At 43.2% G+C, this 27,775-nt stretch overlaps 1 protein-coding gene and 1 long non-coding RNA gene across 22 annotated transcripts in view; one reads left to right on the top strand and one right to left on the bottom strand.

Moving 5' to 3' along the window:
• SGK3 (serum/glucocorticoid regulated kinase family member 3) overlaps positions 1-27,775 on the bottom strand; it is an 85,312-nt gene that overhangs the window by 50,527 nt on the left and 7,010 nt on the right. For 3 of the 20 annotated variants that reach the window (XM_075920588.2, XM_075920592.2, XM_075920593.2), the window contains exons 2-5: positions 12,600-12,683; positions 9,474-9,542; positions 6,445-6,496; positions 3,392-3,493 (exon numbers count right to left, since the gene is read on the bottom strand). The exons of 5 other annotated variants lie outside the window; for them this stretch is intronic. The gene's annotated coding sequence lies outside the window, so the exon portion shown is untranslated. Of the gene's footprint in view, positions 1-3,391; positions 3,494-6,444; positions 6,497-9,473; positions 9,543-9,941; positions 10,081-10,116; positions 11,323-12,599; positions 12,684-27,775 lie in introns of those variants that run through there. 12 more of the 20 variants (XM_075920591.2, XM_075920596.2, XM_075920597.2 and 9 more) reach the window with 8 other exon arrangements.
• Positions 1-27,775, top strand: part of LOC142827044 (uncharacterized) — a 56,336-nt gene that overhangs the window by 24,030 nt on the left and 4,531 nt on the right. Inside the window, exons 2-3 of one of the 2 annotated variants that reach the window (XR_012901416.2) lie at positions 2,772-2,913; positions 19,328-19,461. This is a non-coding gene — a long non-coding RNA (uncharacterized LOC142827044). Of the gene's footprint in view, positions 1-2,771; positions 2,914-19,327; positions 19,462-27,775 lie in introns of those variants that run through there. The other variant, XR_012901414.2, reaches the window with a different exon arrangement.

Raw genomic sequence — 27,775 nt, forward strand, 5'->3', positions numbered from 1 at the left:
ATATCTCAGGTGAGTGCTCTCTCTAACCAAGAGGTGGTGACACCACCACCAGTTTTGTACATCAAGACCTTCATTTTCTTTGCTAAACTACAACAAGGCAAAATGACCAAAGCTGAAACAAAGTAGAGTTTGACCGGAAACAAAAGTTAACCCATTTTTCTCTGCTGAAGATCCCCAAAAAGACTGAATATGGTACAATCTGATTTTTTTGTAAGAGATTTTTAGGAACTGCCAGTGAAATGAAAGTAGCTATTTGCATAGCTCTCTGTTTTGAGGTTTGCATTAGAGAAGAATGGGGCAAAGTCTTCTTGGAAGTTTCAGATGAAAAATCATCAAAAGCAAATGCCTGTATGGATCCATTGCTGCTCTTGTGACAGAGACCAGAGACCATGAATCATTTTGACAAAGTTAAAGAATACATCCTTGTTAGATAGTAGTAGTGGACAACAGGTGTCTCACTGTCTTATACCAAAAAGCATGTCTTTTGTTTTCTTCTGGGTTGAACTATATGACCATTTCCATTTTATCCACATCTTCCCTCCCACACAGGAACTGTGAATGGAAGGATAACAGAATGTGGAGGTTACAAATAACAGACACACAACAGTCCAGTACAGACACATCTGACAATCTCCTCAAATGACCTATTATAAAAACTGAGCAAGGTGGATCAATATATACATACAATGTGAATTCCATATTCGGATTGGATTCCTGACTGACAGGAATCCAAGAAGTTTTTTCAATCCACCCTCTGAAGTTGACTCATCTCTACCTTCAAAATAAACTTCCAAATCTTCTGGTTTTAAGGAAGAGAATAGTAGCCAGTGAAGTTTCAGCACTCAAAATATGGTTCCATAAGCAAGCTCCTAAACATTTTTTAACCCTGGTTAGCTGCTTGTACTTTTGGAAAAAAGTATTAAATAACTTAATCAATACCCCCTTCCCAATGACTCCTGCTGCTGACTTTAATCCTTCACCATGGAGAAGCTCTTGCTGAAGAGAAACAGAAATATTTCAAGCACCCCCAGAATGCCCTGTAAATTAGTGAAAGTCAGCCCCTTCCTATTCCAATACTTTTCCATGGGGATTAGAAACTTGGCCCAAACTGTATTATGAAAGGCTTCTCAAATTTTGTATCTAATAAAAAAAGAAACACTTTAGTCTATTGGTAACTATTTTAAACTAGTTATGACAGCACTCAAGGGACCCAATCAGGGTCACAGTCCCATTGTGTAGAATGCTGTGCAGACATACCGCAAGGAAACAAAACTCCTAGTCCTTCAAAAGCTAAAACTAGATTAGCCATCTGATGCATAATTCTCATGTTGGCTATACAGCTGTAATTAATAACCAAACAGCGTACTCAAAGTCCCACTGACAATGCTGTTATTATTGTTCCCACACAGCAAAGGAAGAGTACTTTCTTTTTCCTCAGCACTTTGAGCAATAAGCAGCAGACAGGGAAAGGGAGGGCAGGTGAAAATAAGATGACTTTTCCATACACTTTTTTGGAAAAAAGAGTCCACAGGAAAAGAATCTGGCATGTACCTTTCAAGACAGGAATAAAAACAGGTGACCACACATTTGGTGGCTCCACTAACCTTTCACCTCTGGAAAGCTAGATCTAAATCCAGGGCTGGGTCATAAGTGAACTCAAGATCTGGAAAGCTCCAGCTGAGACTGATCCTTGTGCTGGAGGGACTTGCAAGAAATAACACTGGCTAAATAGAAGATTTCATTTTTTTGTTGTGGGTAAGAGTTAAGAATAGGCTTCACGTTCTCTTTAAATTTGGCCAGAGTATCCATTTCAGTGCATCAGGATAGGATAAGCACAGGAAGAAGAGAGCCAGGGATTCTCAGGGATCATGAGGTTACAAAGTATTCAATTTGTCATCGCTAACTTAAATTCTGACAAAGCTACTAAAATTTCAAGAGGGACCCAAATCCACTTGGATCTGTTGACTGACCCATGAAAACTCATGACACCATTTACATGTTTTGTTAATCTCTAAGGTGCTGCAAGACTATTCATTGTTTAAGTTACAGACTAATTCGGCTACCCCTCTGTAACTTCAAAATAATTCAAGTTTCAAATAGATCACCCTTAAATAGCACGTACAAAAAGGTCTATACAAAAAAAAAAAAAAACCTTTCGTTTTCATTATAAGTTTATCCCGGATGATGTTTACAAAAATCTTTCCAGCAAAGGAGATTGCAAAGCACTTCCCTACATGCCTGGGCCCACTCCTCCTCCACACATTCCCGCTGGTCACCATTTCAGCTCTGCTGCCATTAGTGGTAAATACCCTAGGACAGCTTGCACTTGGATCTCCTTCAGATAAGAGATGATGAAAGCAATGCTAGTTCATAAGATAGGGAGAGCAACATCGGCCTTCTACAAAAAGTGATAAAAGCAACTAAACGAAGACTAAGTGCTGTCAAACCGGAAAAAAAAATTTGTGTATTGCACCTCCCCCAGCACCACACTCACTCCTACCTTAACAGTAAGAGTGCTGTTGTAAAAACAAAACAGTCTCTAACCCCATGGGGGCGAGGAGAGGGGGAACCATCATTCTGTAATAGTCTGGTGCAATTTAACACTCTGGTCATCTGAAGAAATGGGCTGTGCCCACGAAAGCTCATGATACCATCTACATGTTTTGTTAGTCTTTAAAGTGCTACCAAACTATTTGTTGTTTAAGTTTTTCGCATTACAGACTAACTCGGCTACCCCTCTGAAACTAACTCTTTTGTTATTAACACTTCAGGAAAGAAAGGTTAGAGGTGAGTGAGAAAGATTAAAGAAGAATGAAGAGGAACAGGAAAAAGGGGATAATCAACCTAGTCTACATCCACTACTTCCCTCGCTGAAGAAAGAGGAAGGGGAATATTCACTATTTATACTCTCAGGTACGATTACAGGTCCTGTAGGACAGAAACACTTTATCTGGTCTGGAACAACCACTAACTGTTGCATGTGAAATTTCAATATTTCTATCGGAAGTCTTTACTGAAAGAGACTGCTGAGAACTGCAGGCTTCGCCCCATAGTATGGATCATTATTAAACAGCCGAGCATGCAGTCAGCAAGCTCCTAGCCTTGCCTTAAGAGCAGCCCTCTAAAATTGTTAGTGAACTTATTTAGCCACATCTATTCCTTAATGATTAGTCTAGAGAATCTGGATGAAGGGATACAATTGAAAATGTATAAAGTGATTAATCTGAGTGATGAGCTATGCACAGTAAAATCAGTTAGTGCTGGTCATATGCCAACCACCTAGGTTTTCTGCATTGTTTTGCTGTGCCAAATTAATTTAGGCCAAAGTTTTCAAATTTTGATTGCCTAAGGACAAGCTCATAAATATGGATTAAAAGTTTTGGTTTAGCACCTTGAGATACCTCTGACAAAGTTTATAATAAAGCCTATCCCACTTCCTTTGCTCCAACCACTTGCAGTGTGTCAAAGTCTGCTTCAGCAGGCAGCCAGGCTTCTGTAAACAAAAAGAGGAGAACAATCCATCTAATTTATGACATATATTCTGTCATATCATTTAAAGAGGCAAGATAGTGTAGTACCATGGTCAACAACCAGTAGCTTTATCTTGGAATCTACAGCTAGATCTTAGAGCCTCTGACAGGTGATCCTGACTGGTTTGGCAAGGGGGCTATCAAGTGCTGGCACTGCAACTGCCCCTCCCCACACTGTGGCACATCTCCTGCCCTTTGCCTTAGAGCTTGCCCCCCCCATCCAGAGCCTCCCACTTGCCATGCAGAAGAGGGAAGGGAAAGGAGGTGGCACTGATGTCAGTGTGTCCCCCTCCCACCTTGTATTCTGTCTCCACAGAACAGAGGGTGGGGGAACAACAGGGCTTGGGATGGAGGGAGTTTGTTGGCTGCTTTTGAGAGTGGTGCATGGTCAGGACAGCAGTGAGCCTGCTTTTAGCCCCACTGTACCACCACCCTGCAGGCACCTGAGGTAAACAGCACCTAGCTGGCACCAGCTCCAGACCCCTGCCCTATTCATAAGCCCCCTCCTGCACTCCAAGCCCCTGCCCTAGCTCTGAGGCCCCTAGACCCAAACTCCCTAACAGAGCCTGAACCCCCTCTTATACCTCTATCCCCTGCTCCAGGCTCAGCTCAGAGCCCCTCTCACACTCCAAATTCCTTAGCCCAAGACCAGAGCCTTTGCCCCAACCCTGTGCCCCTGCCTGGTGAAAGGGAAGGAGGATGGGGGGGGGGGGAGAAAAGAAATGAGCAAGGGCGGGGCCTCAGAGAAGGGGCACAAGGGAGGCGGGGCAAGGGCATTTGGGTTGAGGTAGATCCTGGATTGCACTTATATTCAAAAAGTGATCTTGTGCTTAAGAAGGACAGAGACCACTGGTATGGTACAACAAATATGGGATTATGGGTCACAACTGCGAACTCCAATTCTGACTGTACTACTGGTTTATTTTTTGGAAGGGGGGGCGCGCTTTGGAAAAGCTAACTTAACTTTGTCTCCATTTGTAAAATTATAAACATTTAGTGCTGGGAGAGACATCAGGTCATCTAATCCAGCCCCTGCACTGAGGCAGGATCAAGTATATCTTGTACACCATTGAGAATACTAACCTATTGGGGGGGGAGGGGCAGCGAGGCAGATGCTACAATATTTGCAAAGTTCGGAATAAAAGTTGCAAAATGTAATAATCAATAAGGTAATAGGTCTGGAAAATGGAATGTCTCCAGAACAAAGATAATGGGACAGAAAGCATCAACTCCAAGCATAGTCTTCAAATTTAGGTATCCTAATTCTGCAGAAGTCAATGCTGTCAAATTCCAACAATGACAACCGGTGAAGTAATAATTTTGAGAAAACCATCTTGCTTTCCAAGAGAAGCTGGTCCAGGATATTAGTTGCAAGGTGCTGGACTGACACAGCAACAAGAGCATTAAAAGAATATAACAGATAAGTAGAACAGAGTCCAAAGAAACCAAAAAGAAAAAAGCAACAGTAGTATTGTGGGCTCAATTCCCCCCCATACCTCACACTTTGTGTAATCACACCAGTTCAAACTCAGAATGGTAGCATTTTTACATCTATTGGCACTGATCCAAACATCTACATCACTGTGTGTTTTGGACGATGTCCAACATCACAGAATACTGATTTGATTGTGGCCTCTAGGTACCACTGCTATATTAACGATGTATAAGCCGGTTAGCTCATTTTTTGAATTTTCACATTTGACTTCAGTAGATTCATGTTGTTATTATTGTAAACGTGACAGCTATTGATCAGTACTGCAAACCAATGCTTACTGGCTACCTGATATCAGTGTATGAATGTATCTGACTCAACATGTATAATATTGAAGGGATTGGAATGAAATGAGTAAATGGACTGAAATAATGGAAAAACAACAAATAGTCTGGTAGCACTTTAAAGTCTAACAAAACATGTAGATGGTATCATGAGATTTTGTGGGCACAGCCCACTTCTTCAGATGACCAGAGTGTTGGATGTCCAGAACTAAAATAAATAGGGGAGAACGGAGGGGGTGAGGGGGAAAAGGAGAGAATGAGGAAAAAAAATGGGAGGGGGGAAAACAAGAAGTGGCAGTGGGTATAAAAATATCAAGGGGAAGCCGAGCTGGAATGTAACTTTTTTTTTTTTTTTTTAAATACCCACAGCGTCTTGTTTCCCCCCCCCCCCTCCCATTTTTTCCCCCTTCTCTCTTCCCCCCGTATTTATTTTCGCTCTGGACATCAACACTCTAGTCATCTGGAGAAGTGGGCTGTGCCCATGAAAGCTAATGATACCATCTATGGCTACATCTACACTAGCATGATCTTGTGCAAAAACTCTTCCAGAAGAGAGTGTCTACACTGGCATGTGCGTTTGCGCAAGAGATGTGCTTTTGCACAAGAGCATCCATGCCAGTGTAGACACACTCTTGCGCAAGAAAGCTCTGATGGCCATTTTAACCATAGGGCTTTCTTGCGCAAGAAATTCATGTTGCCTGTCTACATTGGCCTCTTATGCAAGAAGAGTTGCACAAGTGGGCTTATTCCTGAGCGGGAGCATCAGAGTTCTTGCGCAAGAAGCACTGATTTCATACCTTAGATTGTCAGTGTACTTGCGCAAGAACTCGCAGCCAGTGTAGACAGGCAGCAAGTTTTTGCGTCAAAGTGGCCGCTTTTGCACAAGATCGCACCAATTTAGACACAGCCTACATGTTTTGTTAGTCTTTAAAGTGTTACCAGACTATTTGTTGTTTAAGTTTATCCTGTACTGACAGACTTGGCTACCCCTTGAAGCTTTTGAAATTATGAAAATTTTCAGATATAATGTGAAGAATTGCACAGCTAGAGAGAATTCCTGCTTATCTCAAAGTGCAGAAAATCAGTTGCTCTGCATTTAGGTTGAGAATTCATCCAGTTGTATATTTTAAGTGCTTACTTCAGGAAAGGATCTGAAAGTTGAGGGCTCTCTAAGATTTGATGGCTGGAATCTGAAACCAGACAAATTCAGATTAGAAATGTTACACATTCTTTACAGAAAAGGTGATTAGTTATTGGACATTTTACACAGGTATGCAGTTTTTTTCCCCTAAAATGTATGTTTTCTGCTAGACAACATGGCTGCATCTAGACTGGCATGATTTTGCGGAAATACTTTTAACGGAAAAACTTTTCCGTTAACAGTATTTCCGCAACAGAGCGTCTATATTGGCAAGTGCCTTTACGCAAAAGATTTGTTTTTGCGCAAAAGCATCTGTGTCCAGTATAGACGCGGTTTTGCGCAAGAAAGCTCCAGCAGCCATTTTCGCCATCGGGGCTTTCTTACACAAAAAATTCCTGTCCCTGTCTACACTGGCCCTCTTGCGCAAAAACACTTGCGCAAGAGGGCTTTTTCCTGAGTGGGAGCGTCAAGAGTTCTTCCGCAAGAACACTGACAATCTTACATTAGATTGTCAGTGTTCTTGTGCAAATTCTCGTGGCCAGTTTAGACAGCTGGCAAGATTTTGTGCAAAAGCAAATGCTTTTGCACAAAATCTTGCCAGTCTAGATGCACCCTAAGAGAATGGTGCAGGAACTATTTGGTGAAATTTTATTATATGTATGATGTAATAGGTCAGACTAGATCACTGTAATGGACCCTTATGGTTTATGAAATTTGAACTTTTAAAGTACAAAGACAGAACTTAGAGTTCGACCATAAAAATATGGCCCTTTTTACCAGTGTTTTTACTGGTGTTTAGGGGTATGTGTGTGTCCCCTTCCACTTGAGGTGTTTTAGCAGGTTTTATATTCCCCTCACTTTGGGGTCTTGTATTTTACTTTATACACACACACACACACACACACACACACACACACACACACACACACACACTTATCGCGTTGAAAATTTTTTTGTAAGCTGCCTCCAATATTTTAACAAGAGGTGGGGTAAAGATATTTTCAATACACACATACATGACAATTGTGAACAACAGAATAAGATCACAATAAACAGGTTTTTTTAAAGCTAAGGATATAGAAACATTATTATGCCTACAATGTGAGTTGGTATCACAATTTCTAATGTGGCAAGGTTGTGATTTATAGTGAAAGGTGCTTATGAAAGCCAGGCAACAGTCAGACCCCATGTATTAAGACTACCATCAAGCAGAATATAGCTGAGTTAAATTTACACAGCTTTAAAAGAGTATCATAGTAGTAAAAATAGCCATTCTTTCCTGCTACATACAAATTAAACTTGGAAAAATGGCTCTACCACAAATCTTACATACTGCATTCTTTAAAAAGAATACAAATGGCAACTGTGAAAAGCACTATAAACTCAGCAGTTTCAAAAAGTTAATATAAAAATATTGAGTTTGTAGGAGGCCTATATGAAAAGTTGGAGTTAAAAAGTTAATGGCATTCTTTCTTTAGTTTCAGAAGGATCTTCAAGAAAATAGCTATAATGAATTATGCAGTCTCCTCTAATTTTGAATTTTCCTGTTTTATTAATTCCTGTTACAAGCTTTTAAGATGTATTATTAAATTTTGTCATTTAGAGAAGTAAACAGCAGTTGCCTGAAACATCCAATTAGTGTTCTGATGAGCACAACTTAAAAACTAACCCCCTATGTTTAGGTACTCATAAGACAAGAACAATTTCAAAGTATTTTTATTTTACCAGGTAAAGGGCATTTTCAGTTTAAACAACTGAAATGTATCAAGTCAGCATAACACAAGAGTTTCTCCAGACTCACACTTGGGTGCCCCTGTGTATAATCATATTATGTATATCTTCACTGAAAGCTACGAAGCACCTGATGGCATGAAAAATGAAGATGGTGATTTATCTGTGAAATTCCTAGGAATGTGGTCATTGTTGGGAGAAGCACAAAGGTCTTGAAACTGCAGACAGGAGGTAAATATTGTGTTGTAATAAGTTTAGCAAGTGATAACACAAACCTCAAAAATAGAGAAGTGAGTGACAAACCACATTCCATGTTGAGGAGTTATGGCATGTTTAGAAGTAGATACTAGAAGGGTATCTTTTGGAAGTGTAGGAAGAGAATTTACCAACCTTCCCCTGACATTTGTATGAAAATAAATTAGAAAGCTCTAGCATTCACAGACACAAGTCTTCAAATATTAATGGACGTTAATTACATTCTCCCAGGAGATCCAAATTTATATTATGCAGTAAAGGGATGGGGGTGCAAAGTATCACTTTTTATTTTAGAAGGAGCAGTCTCAGTGGAGTTCAGACACATCAACTCCTGTACAACTATTGGCTTTTCCCCCTCTATACGTGTTTTCCCACATACTTAATTTACACAATTTTGAACAACACAAAGTAATCTGCCAAAGACAGAGTTTTATATCATTACACAGGATGTGGCTTCACTTCATCATCCCAGGGACTGACAGAACAGAAGGGTACTTACTGAACAGTAGATCCCATTCCCTCCCTCAAGTCCTTGCAGCAGGGGCTCAAATTCATTGCAACTTGTTACAAGGTGAAGAAATGACACGATGTGCTTATCTTAATAGGAAAAGTCTAGATAAATTGACTAGTATCTCCTTCACTTTAGGACTCCTCTTCCACCTCCATCCCCCTGAGCCCTTGAAGCTCCAAAGCTCCTAGAGTACATGGCTTGAAACCTCTCCTCTCTTGCCCTCTGTACCCAAAGCTGTATCAAAGAGACAGACACCTGACTACTTGCAAGACAAAGTGTTCGGTTTCCTCTCTCTAGGTATGCCCACGAGAGACCTCTGTACACATACTTGATCTCTTCCAACAAGGATTAGAGGGCAATAGGAACGGTCCTCTTTCTGATCATCACATAGAACACAGTACTCAGCTGTTAGTGCTCTCAGCCAGAGCAGCTCATACTCTGTATCACAAGTCACTAAGGACTAAAGGAGAACCAATGAAAAGCACCACCCACTCCTACTACATTCAGCCCAGGCCTCAACAATACTAACCTTAAGGTGCAAATCTCCTTATTCAGAAGCAGGATGTTAGCTTTGGGCCAAGGAACGAGACACCAGTCACTGCGGGGGAACAGCAGATCAGAAGCCACCCTTACTAGAGCTCCTCGGCAGCAGATCCGTGAGCGGGCAAAGCAGGCAGCAGACTGGCTCTGGACGCGCACCACTGCACCCCACACTAAAGCGGGAGGAGCTCCCCAGGCGCTGCGGCTGGGTCAGGCGCATCTTCTGCGCTGGAGCCCAACACACCCGCCAGACACACGGACTCTGAGGATGAGCCACGCATCGCCCCAGCCCGCCCGCAGGAACGCGCTCCCCGGATGGGGAAAGGGGGAGGGGGCATTAAAATATCCTTACAGGAGAGGAGAAAAACTAGGCACAACACCTACCCCTCCCCGCGAGCATCAACCCCCTTCTGGAGGGGGCCAGTGAGGACCCCCAGCGCTGCCCCTCATCCCGTACCGCGCATCCTGGCACTGGGCAGGCAGCTGCCCCGCCCCAGGGCGTCGGGCCAACGCAACGCCCGGCGGAGACGGAGTTAACCCCCGGGGCGGCCGGGCGGAGCCCCAGCCCGCCTCCCCCCCCAGCCTAGCCGGGCGCAGCAGCCCCGACGCCAGGCTAGCGCTTCCCCACGCACCTGGCTCCCTCGGGGAGGCAGCGAGGCCCGCAGCTCCCCCGGCCCACACGCAGCGGCCCCGCCAATCAGGGCCCGCGGCTCCAGGTGGCCCCGCCAGGTGGAGGGCGGGCCGGGCGCCGGCAGAGCGGGTGGGGCGGAGGCGCCCAGCCGCGCCCTGCACGGTACAGCACGCTGGTGCCCAGAGCAGGGCGGCTCCAGGGCCCCGATCCTTCCCCCTCCGCCAGCCTGGAGAGCAGCACATTCCTCTCCCTCCCGCATACACTTGGGGCGGGCATGGACCCCGGGCCTACTCCATCCCCGGACTCCTTTCCCTTAGTGCCAGCTATAGGGGACGGGCCTCTCTGCACGTGTCGCCCGGTTCTTGCCCTGCTGCTCCCTGCTTGTGCCAGCCCCGCCAGGTTAGCGCAGCTGCGTCTCTGGACGCCATGCTGCAAACTGTCCTAGCTTCAGACGGCGCAGGTGGATTAAGAGCAACAGGGGCAGGGCGCTCCTACAGCTTTGCGGAGCAAGGGGAGAAGAGCTCTGCTAGGGAAGCGTACTCGTTAGGAGAACCTGGTCTGTATAGAAAGGCTGCGTGTAGGCCACTACTGCCTTCAAACATAAAAGCAGGAAACGTAGGTCCTGTAGCTCGAGAGAAATAAGTGGGGAAAAGCCGAATAAACTGATAATCCTCAAAAAGGATGTTAGGCAAAAAGTTAAACGATTTAGAGTGCAAGACAACTCGATTAAAATAGGGATGAAAAACTACTTTAATTTTTCAGGTTTACCCCTTGACAACTTTTATACACACCCCTTCTCCCCCCCACAATTTAGCAACACAAGTTATATGATTTACCGACTAGGATAGTAGGCAAGATAATCACCCAAACTATCAATTACTTTTAACATGAAAATCTTCTGTAAGGCTAAGTCTACACTGCAGTCTTCTTGCACAAGAACTGTTTTGCTCAAGAGTTCTTGCACAAACATTCTTGCACAAGAGTCTGTCCACACTGCCATGTGCTTTTGTGCAAGAGCATCCATGGCAGCGTGGATGCTCTCTTGCACAAGAAAGCACTGATGGCTATTTTAGCCATAGGGGTTTTCTTGCATAAGAAACTGCTGTTGCCCTATTCCTCGTGGGGAGAGGAATAACTCTTGCACAAGAAGCCCTCTCTTCTGATGCTTTACTGTAAATTGACTTGCACAAGAACACGCATAGGCAGCATCTAGACTGGCATGATTTTGCGGAAATACTTTTAATGGAAAAGTTTTTCCATTAAAAGTATTTCTGCAAAAGCGCATCTAGATTGGCACGGATGCTTTTGCGCAAAAAGTGCTTTTGTACAAAAGCACACGTGGCCAGTCTAGACGTGATTTTGTGGAAGAAAGCCCCAATCGCCATTTTAGCCATCGGGGCTTTTTTGCGCAAAACAGTTCTTCCCTGTCTACACTGGCTCTCTTGCGCAAGTATACTTGCACAAGAGGACTTTTTCCCGAGCAGGAGTATGAAAGTATTTGCGCAAGAAGCACTGGTTTTGTACATTAAAGTCAGTGCTCTTGCGCAAATTTAAGCGGCCAGTGTAGACAGCTGGCAAGTTTTTGCGCAAAATCTTGCCAGTCTAGATGCACCCATACGGTGTAGACATAGCCTAATAGTAGAAAGCTCAGAGCGTTTTGTGTAAATTTGGCACCAGTTTGGGCAGGAACCATTGCCGGTCTGGTTCTTTACATCTGCTTTATTAAAGCAGTGTGGCTGTAGACAAGTGTGCTTAAACACTATTTATACCTCCCAAACTTAAGTGATAAATTTCAACATCCGAATGGAAAGGAGTTACACTTTAATTTATAAACAATCCCACTGAATGTCAGGTGCAACTCATAAGGATATCAGAACTGGGGCTAAAAGGTAGGTCTGCTTTCAAATTGTTTTAGCAATGCCATTGTTCTTGTTTATTCTGTTTGCTAGCTCTAGACATGCAGGTGAACATGAAATTAGACAGCAGGCTAAAACCAGGAAAAAAAAAACTAGTTTCTATAAATGGGAATAAATTAGAACGTGTCAGCCATACAGGTAGCCAACAATCAACATAATTGTATGAGGGCTTACATGAAACAGTTGTAGGGAAAGTGTTAATTCAACTACATTGATTAGTGACTTAAACCACAAACTGAAATGAGTATCTACATGTGTCTGAATATAATTTCTAACTTAAGAAAATGTAATTAAATAGGTACAGTTGTATTGTTAATTTGTTAAAGCTTAAGAGGCAAAAGTCTCTTTCAACAGTAACTATTAACGTGAATGATTGAAGGGACACCAGGAACCCAGACCTAAATCATCTCTGTGGTGCTCTAATTTGTGTGTGTGTCTCTCACACACCCAAAAGCTGGTTGTTTCAATAAAATAATGTTCACCCACTTGTCCCTCACCAGTGTAAATACCTGTTCTTAATTATAATTTAACAAAGATCACAATTTATAATGTACTCTTTACATTATACCTGGATTGGATGTAAAATTTCCCTAGTCCATTTCACTTTGTTTGGAGGAAGATATGTAGAAAGATGCATTGGGTTCCAGAAACACTGTAGGGAAATATTAAAGTGCCAGTCAAACAAAAAACAAACAAACAAAACTGTTTCCATCAGAACTTAAAAGTCTCAGAAATGTTTCTATTAACCCTAGTTCAGATTTATTTTTTCCATGCCGTGTTTTTAACCAGCCTAGATTTAACCCAACTAGATATGATGTTTAACAGTCTTATCGTGGATTACACAGCAAATACGTCAATTTGAGATATCCTGTTTTTGAATCTGCCCGCTGAAAATATTTCACCAAGCTGTCACTCATCAACAGTCATCCAAAACACAGAGAAAGTCTGGCACTGAAATACAACACGTTAATCAAAACATTGACGTTAATACATGCACACAACAGCTACAAATCAACTCACAATCCCAGTTTCTCTGCTTTTTCTGTGCTTGTTAAAAATGGCAAAGTAAACAGTTATGGAACAATTGCTTTTTTCCTCTTGGTGTTTATTTTAAAGTGGATATTACAGTGTCTCCTGACTATCTACCCTTTAGCAACAGTTTGCTTTTTATTTATTCTGAACTGTGAAGATTTTATTCCATGTCACTAGTTCCTAAATAATACCTAAAGAAACCCTGCCACTATTCTAATTCTGAAGTCCCTTTGCAAGAAAGGACTTCTGAATTTGTCAGTTAAAATAACTTGTTACACCCTTGAGATTGTCAAGTAATTCAGTTGTGTTACACACATAAAATAGTTTATTGTACTGCTTTTTTAGCTAGCTAGTAGTTTGAGTTAATTATTTACTCATTAGCAAAAAACACAGTCATGAGACTGACCTCCAGAACAGAGGTGTCAGCTCAGGGAAGGTTAGTACTACAACATAACTGGAGTTGGAAGGGGCAGAAGAGAAGACCCTGGACAGGACTGGAAACTACTTGCTCCAGCAACTGCAGGGATGGAGAAAAATGCTCTAACATCTCTTCCAAGATATACAATAAAAAAAATGCAGTCTACAGAAGACTGTCCATGGTTGATGGCACCACACTAGGTATTGAGTAGTGAAGTTCTCACAGCTACAAATCTGCAGGGCAGTCCCATAGGGTGTGCCACATTGTGCTCTGATCCATGCACCCTTTACACAACAGTGGAGAATATGAGAATCATGTGCTGGGGTGTTTGTCTCATTCAGGCTATGGATGTAAGTGAGTAGTGGACTACTTCACTACCCAATAAGCCAACGCTTATCAGGTAGACAAGTTGACTACTCGCATTCCATCCCACTCTGAGGCAGCAAAGGGAAGCAGGGGGGCGGGGGAGGGGTGGAGAAGGGAGCCAGTGCTGGGGAGAGCCAGCTTAAAAGTCTGTTCCCCACAGCATCATCTCTACAGTGCCACCTGCACACACCCCTCGCTGCTTCCTTTATCAGAGGCAGCAGCGCAGGGGAAGGGTGACCAGGGGCTGCTACCATGAAACAGCCCCTGTCCATGGAGGGTCCCCAATTCCCTGCTGGGATCCCCACAGACAGGAGCTGTTGCCAGCTGGGCATGCAGACTGTCTCAGTCCAGGCTTGCGCCATGTCTGGACCAAACCCCGCTGCAGCTCTGCAGTTTTAAAATGCCCTCTCTCCTCCTCCCCCCCCCCCCACTCCACCCCTACTGCATTTTCAATTGCAGAGCCACAGCAGGGTTTGGTCCCGGACTCACCGCAAGCCAGGCTGCCTTCCCCTATGGGCTAATCAATTTGTTGATAAATATTCTATCAACTACTTGATTAGTAAATTAACCTCAATGTAACATTCCTAATTCAGACAACATGGCTGAAGAGAATGCAGTGCCACTTTTGAAAGTATATCAAAGTTGGCCAACCTGTCAGTATCATGGTTAATCACTGGAATGGCAGTAGGTTATTCCTTCTATGGTATTGGTAACTTGATTGCTTAGTGGCAGATAGGCCTGTTGACACCGGTGATTATGATCTTGTATGAGTTCTTTAACAAAAGCTATCATGTACCACATGTCATTCAGTGATAACACATCCCATGTGATATTGAATGCACCTCTAAGGTCGGTTTTGGACTTACAGAAAGTTGGGATCATCAAGGCTACAACTACTCTGCCTCATGGGGATTATTTTTGGGAGACACCTCTCCCAGGAGCCTTTCTGCCAGATGCTGTTGGTTCCTGAAAGCATGGGTAACAGTTATAAAGATCTAATCGTTCGACCCTACACATTCCATGTGTGCACAGTTGTGGCCCATCCACCTTCACTACTGTTGGAGAACTTGGCCCTGATCCATTGACTCTGTTGTTGGTCTCTCGTTACTCTAAGTGGGGGTCCTTTTGGGCCAAAGGTTTACATAGGTATGGAGAACCACACTCTGAATTAGAGCAACTTACACCACAACCACTCACATAGGGCTGGGTCAATCCTCTCATTATGCAAAAACTATGCCATGTGCTATTTAGCTTAGCACAGGGAAAGGGGGGGGCAATCATTTTTTATGTGAGGGCACTCCAAGAATTTGGAAAATGGACAAGGGCTGAACTCTTCCATTAAATTAATGGGTCTGGGATGGAGGTTAGGTGCAGAAAGGAGCTTGGGGTAAGGGATTGGGGTGCAGGGGTTTGGGTTGTGACCTGGGGCAGGGGATTGGGGTGAAACATCTGGGAAGAAAGAGGACTGGGGTGAGGGAGGAGTTAGGGAGCCAGAGGCAGGCTCTGGCCAAGAGACTTACCAGGGCTACTCTTAGCCATCAGCCCAGCAGGTTTCTCAGGCAGGCTACAGGGGCCATGTGTATCTGTAAATAGATGCAAGCCCAGGGGGCGGGGGGAGAAGGGGACATTGTGTGTGCTGCCTGTTCTTCATGGCCAATGGGACTGTGCTAGGGGCGGGGGCAGCAATCAAAGTTTATCCTCCTCTTGCCCCGGTCTCAACTGTTCAAAGACTAAACAGGGCCCTGCAGCTGCTTTTCTGAACTATGTGCGAGGCTTTGAGGCGCCATGCTGACCGGATCCAGCACAGTCTGGAGCTGGTTCACGGGCTGTATTTTGCCCAGCCCTGGCTTAGAGGCACTTCTCATGTCTTTAGATTTAGCTATTCACTTTGAACAAATTTAAATATTCTGAACAATGTAATAGGAAATACATTTGGGAATTTTAAGTTTAAAAAAAACCTTATGGATATTGTTCAGACGAGTACTATGATTTTAGTCTATTCAGGAGACTTTATTGAAGATTGTTTAACAGATCAAGACATATACAAAACTGAACTTGCCCTTTGAACTGGATTACACATTTCAACATTCACATTAATCTTTTGTCCACAGTAAATCCCCTCAAGTCAGAGTGTGTTCCTTATTTATGCTCCCATGCTATGCACTCAGTTATTCTAGAATATACACCAGTAACTGTTGATGTGTATATCAGAGTGCACTGCAGCCATGAACCTTCTACTTATATTTATTTTTATACACACACACCCACCCACCCAATGATCATGGGATACCTCTCCATTTTCAGGTTCTTGCCTTATTTTACACATTGCCAGTATATAAAAAAGAAAATATTTCCAGAATATTTCTCCAACCCCAGCAGAGTGAGAAGCAATAGTTAAAAAATAACTGTGAAGGAGAAACAATATGTATTGACAATATGCGCTTAAAATTACTCCCTGCTGCTGCTGCTACTGACTGAGCTAAAAATCAAAATGAACAGCAGCAAGGAACTAAAATGCAGCATTTTTAAGTGTATTCTAGAAGCAGAAATTAGGGATACAGAGGATTTAGGACATAATCAACCCCCTTCTCAATTAAGAATTATTCCCAACATGTTCTCTAATATTTTGTAGTATGGTATTGACTTGCCCCTCTGTGTAAGAAATTCAGAAGTTACACTTTTACAAAAATAAATGTTTGCTAACATCCCAACTAATTACCTGGACATTTAGGAACAAGTGGGGAATCCAACAATCCCCAAATTTGAAACAGGAACAATAAATCTCACAAAGCAATGATGGAAATAGGTTGCTAGTATTTCTTCTGGATGCCTCCTGTAGATTCCCATAATCTTGTCTGGGTTGGACTTGGTTTCACCTGGCTAGTCCAAATATATGCCTAGTAACTGTGTAAGCCACTCTTAATACTTGTAGGATTAGAAATGATGGAAAAACAAAAGCGGTGTTCCACACATATGCTAATACGTATTCCAAGCTGTGTTCACAGTGAAGCAGTCAGAACTCTGCTTGAGAGGAATCTCAAAGTAGATCATCAGTTTCCAAATATTACACGCTTTGGGATTCCCCCCAAAACCAACAGATCAGGGCACTTAGAACAACAAGAGACAAGCAAAGTCAGGTTACCATAGAGGCCAGCGTCAGGCAGCAGGAATAGGTAGTACAGAGGGAGGAAGCCCATATAACCCTTAGCAGGGGAAAACCCAGTTACAGGAATTACCTTCCTTTTCCTCTACTTTGTTTAAATAGAAGGGAATCAATCAGGATTCCCATAGTTTTGACAATCTGATCCCAAGACTGGAGTCCTATGCCAGAGTTGTACTTCTAGTTCTGACAACTATTAACAGGTCACTTCTTGGTGGATCAGAACGGCAGCCCTGACATAGGGTCTACAAGTACAGCAAATAGTATCTTAGAGTAACATGTCAAAAACAGGTGATAGGCATAAAATAATCAACATGAACACATGTTCTCCATCCATTTTCCATAGGACACAAACCACCAACATCACTGCAGTTTCTGTACCAGACAGATCTATGCTTAAATTCACTGAGATGAAAGAGCCTTAAAGACTTTGTTTGGAAACAGCCTTCTCAATAGGCTTCACTAAAAGAAGTAGCTTCAAGCTAGTTGGAGAGATTGTGTCACTTAAAGTTGTGGCAATGGCAGGGATGGGCAAGGCAATAAGTGGCTCATGGACTGGACATGGATCACCAGGGTTAGCCCCTGGAAGGCTGCCAAAAGCTTTATTTACCTAAGTGTCTGCAGGTATGGCTGCTCACAGCTCCCATTGGCCATGGCTCGCTATTCCCAGGAGCTGCAGGGAGCATTGGGGCAGCTAGAGAGCTGTGTGTGCTGCCTCTGCCCCAAGCACCAGTGGCTGCAGGGGTGATGGCTGCAAAGCGGGTGGAGGGGGAGGAGCACACAGAAGATGGCCAGAAGGGAGACATGCTGCTGCTGCTGCCGCCAGGAGCTGCTTGAGGTGGAAAGCACAGCCCAGAGCCTGCACTCTTGAGCACCCCTGCTGCAACCCTCTGCCCCAGCCCTGATCCCCTTGTCACAATAAAAAACTTTCAATCCCAGCCCAGAGCCTCCTCCTGCACTCTAAGTCCCCTATCCCCAGCACTACTCCAGAGTCCACACCACAACTAGGGTGGTGTTGAGGGCTGCCTAGCCCTAGCTCTGACCCTTCCGCCTGAGGCTCTGCCCCTTCCAGGATTGTGAACAGCCCCACTGCCTTGCCTAGGGGCCCTGTGCAGCTGTTGGCCTAACTGTCTGGCTACTAGGATCTTAATGTGGTAGCAGTAGCATGCCTAGCTTCTGGAGAGAAGAAATTGTTTTGCGGTGGCCAGCTAAAACATAGCTCTACCAAAGAAAGGAATTATGGAATCCCAAATTTATCAATGATCTTCATATCAAATTTGCTCCACTACAAAATCTTCCCACTCCCACACTATCACATCTGCAAATTTAGCCTGGTATCTGAGATGGTCACACTTGTTCTGGCATCAGCAAACGTGTGTAGTTGAAACACCATTGGCAGTTCAGTTGAACTCTCCAAGCCAGAAGACAAACCAGCTCATTCTAATATAAGTCTACAGAGTGTATACAATAATGGGAGGAAACAGTAATGATTAAAAAAAAAAATCCACCACGAAAGCAAGCAGCTATATCTCTGATGATGTAGGGTGACAAAGGAGCTGATCTTTTGATTAAGAAAGTACCATTTTTAGATTTTATACTATAGGCACTTTTCCAACCATAATTATATAATCTAATGGGCAGTGCATTATACCATAAATTATATAATCTGTGTCCAGTCCATGCATGAAGTGTCCTACCTCTCAGCTTCAGAGCTTCCCCAGTGTATTGAGAGCATCTACTAAGATTAAAATACAGCCTTATCAAAAGTCCTTGTGATCATATAAATAATTGAGATGGATTTTAACATAAAAGAAAAATAGTGATATGTAGCTGTATTTTTATTTCTTAATATAAAAAGTAAGAATGTTTCCATTTACATTAATTATTGCTCAAAGTGATAACTCAATAGTTAAACATCACAATTTCAATTGTTAACATTTTGTTGTCCAATATTTTATTATGGATTATTCAACAATGGGACACAAAGAAACAATATGCATAGATGAGTATTAGTGGCTCTTATTTTGACACACACGTTTGTGTTTCATATTTTACATGGAATTTCAGGAAGCAAAGTAGTGCTAATATACATTGTTTTGAGGGATAGGAATATACTGTAGGTTGCTCCAGTCAACACTACTTGTCTTGTTTCAAAACACTGCATCACAAAACTTCTAATCTATTTTTAGTTTTGATGTGAGTGCATACAAATAGTTTTAAAAGGACTTAAGATGAATGGATTTTTTTAGCAAAATTGTTTAATGTTATTAATCCTTCCTACAGCCAATATTTGAGTCAAATCCTTGCTTCTCTCTCACAGGATCCTGAGATGAACCTAGTCAATTCTCCTTCAAATAGTAAGAACAAGAATTTTTCTATATTCCAGCCAGAGTTTTCTTCAACAAGCAGATGAAGATTAAAAGCAATTTGTGTGATAGAGTAATTGTTTTTTTGCTTACATATAAATTTTCAGTCTTTGTTAACTTCAAAACAATTTTTAGTCAGTGTCAAAATTGATCATTTTCCAAAATGTACAAATCTAAACTCAGCATTTTATGAAAATATTTAAACATTTTTGCTCAAAAAGTTCATCTGATTTTCATTAATTGTTCATATTGTAATTTAGATCATAATTGAAAACTGAATTAGACACTATTTCAAGTCTCAGAGGGGTAACCATGTTAAGTCTATCTGCAGAAACAATGAAGTATTCTGTGGAACCTTACAGGCTAACAGATTTATTTGGGCATAAGCTTTTGTGGGTAAAAACCACTTTGTCAGATGCATTTGTATTTTATCAATATATCCTTATTAGGTTAATTGGACAACATGGGAGCTCTCTAGTGGCCTGTAGAATGTCCAGAGACATACAAGTTATTAACAAATGACAATGTAAGCTATTCAAAAGTATATCTGCTTTAAAATGTTCAGGGTTCAAATCCTATTAAAGTGTCTATTTTCCCCTCCAGCAATGGGATTAATTGCCATCAGATTTCTAAAGCAACTAACCAAACATCAAAGACATTTCTCATTAAATTATATAACTAAAACCACACACACACACACACACACACACACACACACCTCTTTGAAATAGCCCTGTCAGAACAAAATTTGTAATTTCAGTGGTGAAATTAAACAAGACAGAGAAAGTTCTCTTTGGCCTACATTAGACTGCTTTTTCTTAAAATTCCCAAATTATTGCATGTTTACACAAATAGTGATTAAAATGTGGGGTGTGTATGTGTTTGCACTAATGTTCCCACCTTTGCTAGCTCCCATAGGAAACTTAGGGTGGGTGTCAGGTTGGACGCAGCCTCTTGCTGGCAAAAGAAGGGTGTGAGAATAAAGGAAAATTGCTAGGGGAACAAAAGAAGCAGATGACCAGAGTCCCAGCAAAAACCTACAAACAGACCCTGAGGGGGAAACTTGGGGAGAGTCATCTTGTACCTGATTAAGATGAGGCAGGTTGCTGAAGGAACAGAGGATCCTGCTTGCTAGAACACAAGTAGTCCCCTTAAGATCTCCCATGGGAAGGATGAGTGAGCGAAGGATGTGGCGTTTAGCATATTTTATTGTTTTGTATGATCTGTACAGTATTGTTTATGCTCTTACCTTTAATCGTGAAGATATTAGTATACATACACTTTGTATAGTCTGACTGATTCACAACAGCTGTATGCCCCTGAAAGTGTTAAACTGTAAGCCAGAAAACAATGAGTAGTCTTGTAGCACCTTAAGGACTAAAAATATATATATATTTAAAGTATCATGAACTTTGATGGGCTAAACCCACTTCCTCTGCTCATCTGAGGAAGTGGGTTTTGCCCAGGAGAGCTCATGATTACATACACACGCATTGGACCTCCCTGGTCTGGGACCCTGGGGACTTAAGTAGTCCCCAACCAAGGAGTTTGCCAGACCAGGGGACAATGCTTCACTGCTGGCTGTCCTGCTGCCTGCTCCTCTCCCTGGGGCTCTCAAGGCTAGGGTTCTCCACCCAGCCGCTGCCCTGCTAATGCTGGCTCGGCTGAGGTTCCCCGCCCACTGCTGCCAGGTTCCCCAGCCAGGGCTGCCAGCCCTGTTCAGCCACTAGTGGGCCCAGTACCTCCAGGGGTTCCTAGGGTTTCCCGGTTCTGAGGCCACCCAGCCGCTGCCTGCCCCATTGCTGTGGCCCGGCTCCACTGCCCTTGTGAGGGTTCCCAGCCAGGGTTGCCCAGCCGCTGCCAACCCCACTACTAACTGGGAGGGTTTCCTGGCCAGGGCCATCAGGCCATCCCTGCTGCCACTAGGGACTTCTCTGCTGGGGCCAGGACTCTCAGCTGCCACCTGACCCCATTGCCAGGGTTCCCTGCCTGGGGCTCCTGGGTCGCTGCATGGCCCCGCTGGGGAGGTCTCAAGGTTCTCCGGCTGGGACGCCTGACCCCACTAATGATGAGAATTCCCTGGGAGCATACGCCCAAGGCAGATGAACTCTTCTGGGGTTCTTTGGTGCAGCAATATCTGTGGTCTTACTAGACCACAGATGTTGCCAGAACAGAGAGTCCTCCATTTGGGAGGTTCAACGTGTATGTATGTATATACTATAGACACACACACAGACTGAGCATCTCTTATCCAGTACCCTTGGGACTGGACTTGTCCCGAACCACGGATTTTAAACATACTAGAGAAGATTCGCTGCTACAACCCCAGCTGCTGGCTTTGCCAACTATGAGGGGGCGGAGGGGAGAGGAGCTACCTCCAGCTCCTATTGGGCTGCCTCCTGAGTTGCTGTCCCTGCTGCTCCTGCCCCGGCCAGACAGCCTGCTGAGCTCCAGCAGCCCATGCTGCCACGGATGCTGGAGGTTGGCTCTGGCCCTGGTCAGTCTGCCAGGTGCTCTGGTCCCAGCCTAGCGGTAATCTGCGGGCTCTAGCCCTGCTTCCGTGGGCTGTTCGGGCCTCTGGACCTATGCTGCCATGTGTTGCTGGGGGGTTGCTGCCAGTCCCAGCCCTGCTGCCACAGGCTGCTGAGAGCACAGGCTCTGGCCCCACTTCCACAGGCTGTTGGGGGCTGCTGCGGGCTACCACCAATTACAGCCCCAGACCCATCCACTGCTTCATCCCAGCCCCTCCTGGGTTGCCCTCCTGCACTAGGCTACTGGGGGGGGGGGGGGTTTCTCTGATCCTGGAACATCCGTGGTCCTATTGGACCATGAATTTTGCCAGATCAGAGAATTCTGGGTTTTGGGACGTGCAACCTGTATATATTTTTGTTAGTCTCTAAAGTGCTACAGGACTAGTTGTTTTTAAAGTTACAGGTTAACATGGCTACTCCTCTGAAACCTGTAAGCCAGATGCCAGGGATGACTGGTGAGGAGGGATCACAGGGGGAAGGCACCAGCCATGTTACTGGTCCCCAGGCCTCCACCCCAAGCCCAGCCTCCTCCCATCTCTGCTCCAACCCTCTCCCCCTGAACAATGCAGCCTGGGGGACTGGCAGGGCTGCAGGGCGGGGGAGGGAGCCAGCAGCAGGGATTCAGCCCTCCTGCACTCATCAGCAAAGCACAGGAAGCAGAGCAACATGGCTCCAGCTCACACTGCTCCTCCCACCATGTTGCTTTGCTTCCTGCTGGTGATGGGGGGCTGCCTCACCACTCCCCTGAGTGACAGCTGGGAAATCAGAGTGTGCTGGGACTGCATTCCTCCGCTTCTCCCACCCCGATAGTCCCCTGGGCTGCCGAGAAGTTTAGGCCCTGTCAGCTATTGACCAGCCCCTTGCTCCTCCCACCCATGGTGTTTGAAGGGGCATGTGCCCCCTCATGACTTCCTGCATGTCGCCCCTGCCAGCAGCTTTACATCTTTGGGGTGGAGTTCTGGGAAAGAGGTGTGTTGAAGTACTGGGGAGTCTGGAGGGTGAGTGCTGCAGCCAGAGGAGCTAGATAGCTGGGCAGTGTGTTCCAACAATCAGGACACCTATCTGGGACTGTTCTCAGAGTCCTGAGTGTGCGTCTAGGGAACTTGAGATTGGGGAAGAGGTTGGACTCCGTTCCAAAGTTTAAACTCACTCCTTAGGATTCAGAGCACAGCAGCTTGGATTCCCTTCACAGAAGTCCTAGTGGGTAGCCCAGGAAGGGAACTATGACAGACAGTCCTTTTACTTAGGGTCTTACCAAATTCATGGTCATGAAAAACACTTAATGAACTATGAAATCTGGTCTTGTGTGCATTACACTATACTGCAGCAGTTTGCACAAGGGAGACCAGCGTTTCTCAAATTGGGGGTCCTGACCCAAAAGGGAACTGCAGGGAAGTCAGTTATTTATGAGGGTTTTGGTATTACAACCATTTTTCCTGTGCTGACGTCAGAGCTGGGCAGCCAGAGAGCAGAAGCTGTTAGCCTGGCACCCAGCTCTAAAGGAGGAGGGGGGGGAGTAAGGGAGGGCAGCCCATAACCTGAAATATTCTTCTGGTTGATAGTAGGGATGTGAAGGACTAATTGATTATCCAATAAGCAAATGCTTATCGGATAGTCGACAAGCTTATCAACTAGTCACTCCCGCCCCCCCCCCCCCTTTGCTGCCTTTATCAGAAAAATAGAGGGCTGCTACTACACTTCAAAGGTGGAGACACCCTATTGACTAGTCAATGCAAAATGCATCGACTATTTGATTAGTCGCAATTTAACATCCCTAGTTTATAGGAAAATCAGGATCCTGTACAGAACAAAATGAGGTCCTTTCTAAAAAAAATTACATATTATTATGCAAAGAGGGTATGACAGTAATGTGTAATTGAGAGAAATAACGAAGTCTTGTAGCATCTAGAAAAGAGGTCAAACAACCAATTAGTGGAATCTTAATCTGTACAGACTTGAATTTGAGAAGTCAGTCATTTATTGAAGAGAACACAGAAACAGCAATCCTATATCCTGCCAAACTTGTGATGTTCAACAACAAATCTTTCTGGATGCATCAGTGTCACCTGCTTCACATTTAGTAAGAGTCCTGATGAAGAACACAGCTATAGAACCAGTCCAATTTCTGAAGGAGAACAAGCTATTATATATCGGGGGGAATTATGGCTAGTGGGGGGGACGGACCCCAAGGTCTAATCTCTGTTAGAGAACTAAGAGTAATTGGTGTGGCAGGGAAAAAAAAAGAATACTCTGAAAGTTTAATTCGTAATTTCTCATGCTTGAGCTGTAAAATACTGTGTTTTTAAAAATTAAAGATGTAATAGTATAGTCGATTAACCGATAAGCAAAAGCTTATCGGTTAATGCTATAGACTACATGCATTCCCCTCCATCTTACCTTGCCAGTACATTTTTTAACAGGCTGGTCAGCAGCCCAGCTCAGTCCCAGCTTGCATTGGGTCCTGGACCTACCCTCAGTGTGGCTCTGAATTTAAAGTGTATTAGGAGCCTGGCGGGCAGCAGCCCAGTTCAGTTCCAGCTCGTGCCAGGTCCAGGAGCTCAGACTGTCTCCCCTCAGACAGGGGCTGCCCAGGGACTACAGAATAATTGACTAACCAATAAGAATTCATGAAGTTCATTAACTATTCAATTAACTAATATTTGACATCCCTATTTGAAATTCAGAACAGAAGTTATTTATTACTTTGTATTATAGCAGCTCCTGGAGACTCCAATTATATCCGAGCCCTCCCATTAGGCATTGTAGAGAAACATAGCAAGAAAATCCCTGCCCCAAAGAGGATTTTATTTAGACAAATCATACAAAGGAAGTGATACCCTCCTTTTTAACCGATTAGGGAGGCAGGCAGGCAGAGTCTTGATCAGAGAGGTCATTGCCATCTCTGATGATGAACAACCTGCAACCTTAAAACATTTTCTTGCCACACATTCGTACTCTCTTCCTGAACAATAAGATCAAATAAAAGTATACACAGTAGGAAGTGAAGAGATATGGAATTTTCATATACTTATTGTTACCTCATCCTCTCAACTGAACTGCAGTTTGTTTTGTCCATGTGCTTCATTCTGCCTTTCAATGAAATTAAAAGCTCCATGGGATAGAAAAGTTTAGTTACTTTTGTGTAATGTACCTAGCACAATAAGGCCCTGATTCTTGACTGGGTTCCTAGATTCTACCCCACAAGTATAACATGGACGTTATGATACTATATCAGTATTTTTGGTCATTTCTTTTGAATGGGGGAATTAACTTAAAACATCTAGAAAGATCATCATTATGGAATTTTTTGATGGAAGAAATTTTGGAAGTTTACCATTTCGTCATGAATTCCTCCCTCCCCCCCCCCCCCCAATTCCAGTTTACTGTATTCCACTCAAGATAACTGGCCTCCTTTTAGGAAAGTGGCATTTGTAACTGTTTCAATTCAAAGGGGAAGTTTGGCAAGTACTGACTTCCTAATCAGAGAATTAAAAAGAAATCCTCACGTTGTTTGCTTGACTTATTCTGCATTCAAACAACAGGTGCAGTGTCATCACCTTCCTTCAGGTTGCACTTACAAGAGATTAGTTTAATTCTGGTATTGGAATGCAGCACAACATTCTCTTTTGAACAGGAGCAATGTGAAATAAGTCAAATGTTCAGGTCATCCAAAACAGAATAGTTTATTCTAATAAGGTGCTTTTGTAAATCTTTTGCCTTTTTATAGTCACAAGTATTGGAAATTGGGTTTGGGCTCAGAACTCGGTACACCTTAGCTTTGGAAAAACCTGGGGGCTGCATCCAAACTTTGTAACTCATGATTCTTAGAAATTACATCAGCATGTGGTAAGACGTGGCACAATTGCTCCTGAAGAGATGCCTACATTAATAAGTAGATGCTTAAACTTTTTTTTTTTGTGTTAAATCTCCTACCAGGGCAGATCCACTAGTACAGTACCAGCAACAAGTGAGAAAGCAAGTGCTGACAGGCTGCCAAAGTTGGCATATCAAGCCTAGCACAGCATTTTGAGGAATGTTGTATTATTTGTCTAGTGCCAAGAAATATACTCACTGCCTCAAAGACGTGGGCTCTGCTGTAAAGTGTTTATGATACTTCTAATTAGTTTACACAAAAGGCTGCCATTACTTAAGTGTATTAGATAATGAAAAAGTTTTTAAAAGACATTCGCTAAAATATTATGGAAAGAAACATGTACGCTGACACACAAGCAGTGTTTCTCCCCATAACACTGGAGCGGATTTGGCCTGCTCTAGGTTCTTCCTCCCATCCCACATGGATCTTGCTACTATGCCCAGTACTCATCTGAGGATCAGTCCTTATATGCTTCCACAACGAATCATCAAATAGCTACACTGGTTTTAAATAAAGCTGTTTTAAAACACTGTTGCACATTTTGTTTTTAATCTGGAACTTTAAAAAGTCAGAAAGTGCTGCATACATAGCTGTGTTAGACCAAGGGGGTGGGGGAGGAAGACTCCTTGCCCTATAAACCTTGTCCCTATTTTATACATACCAAAAATCCAAATAAGATCGTTCCTAACTTCAGCTCCATTTATGTAATGTCGCTCATGAGGTCTTATGTCTTGAAGCATCAGACTATATTACACAATAGGAACTAAATGGCTGTAGCTAAAAACAAAAAGTCTGCTTGAATTTAAAGATAGCAATTCTTCTGCTTTTTATAGTTTATATGAAGCTTCTAGTTTATATTCAACCAGTAACCTAGACTTCAAATAGTGGTCGCAAAGAGACTGAATTTTTAGGTGGTTTAGGGGATCTCAAGTTCACTCCTTTTAATCTAGCCTCAGATTTTAGTCAAAAAAGTTATTGTGTAGCTTTTAAATTATCACAGATGTAAAACAGATAGTGTGAGAATATTGGAAATATAAGTTTCAGAAACACATCTAAGATACTGCTCATAGCTTCCATACAGCACCTTAAACACCCTAAAAAGCACTACTGAATATAAGCTCATACTCTGAATATTTGTACTATTGTTCTAGTTTTAGCTGAGAAATGTGTTTAGTTTGCTTCTGTGCTGAAGTTACATGTCTTTAATAGTTTGACAATTTCTAGAATAGATTAGTAGAAGTTATATCATCTGTCAGGCTTGATTTTCATTTCATTACCTACCTATTGTAAGAAGAGTAGACTTGGAAACTTTTGCAAGTGAATTTAGAAAAACTCTCTCACCAGAGTTTGAATCTCTGGTGAGCAGTTCTTTGCAGCACTAGACGCAAGTACAAGAACATCACTGTTCTCTCATTTAAATGTAGAATAATTCTAGGATTCATGGCAATGCCAGCCTAAACTTTGCTCTAAAGAACTCTTTGTTTTCAAATAAATCAATGCCTGGCTTTAGATAATTCTATAAAGAATCCTATTCATCCAGCACACAGCATACCAGTTAACATGAGAACAAACCCCACCCCTACTAATGTCTCTAAAAATTTTAATCTACCTTCATTGTGCTTCAATATATCAGATAAACACTTGTAAAATGTGGGATACCATTATAGCTAAAATACAGTTTTCTTTTTTTCCCCCACATAAAGCAATGTTCTCCACGCAAGTCTATATAAGTCACCATTTTCTTCATTGCTATTGCAAGTATTACCAAAACAATACATACCTTAAAGTAGGGGTGGGCAAACTATGATCTATGGGCCACATCTAGCCAAGAGATGTGAATGGTTAACTGGTAAGCCTTATCCTTAATGGGTGAGACTTACCCAGTTCTGATTAACTGGTGGGGGCTGGAGCAGCGAATCCTCACCATAAACAGAGCACTCTGGGGCCCACCCCCCTTGAATCGATTAACTAGTTAAACAATATGTTTAACTGGTGAA

This window comes from Pelodiscus sinensis, chromosome 2 (assembly GCF_052426305.1).
Source record: "Pelodiscus sinensis isolate ZL-2025 chromosome 2, ASM5242630v1, whole genome shotgun sequence".
Taxonomy (NCBI): Eukaryota; Metazoa; Chordata; order Testudines; family Trionychidae; genus Pelodiscus; species Pelodiscus sinensis.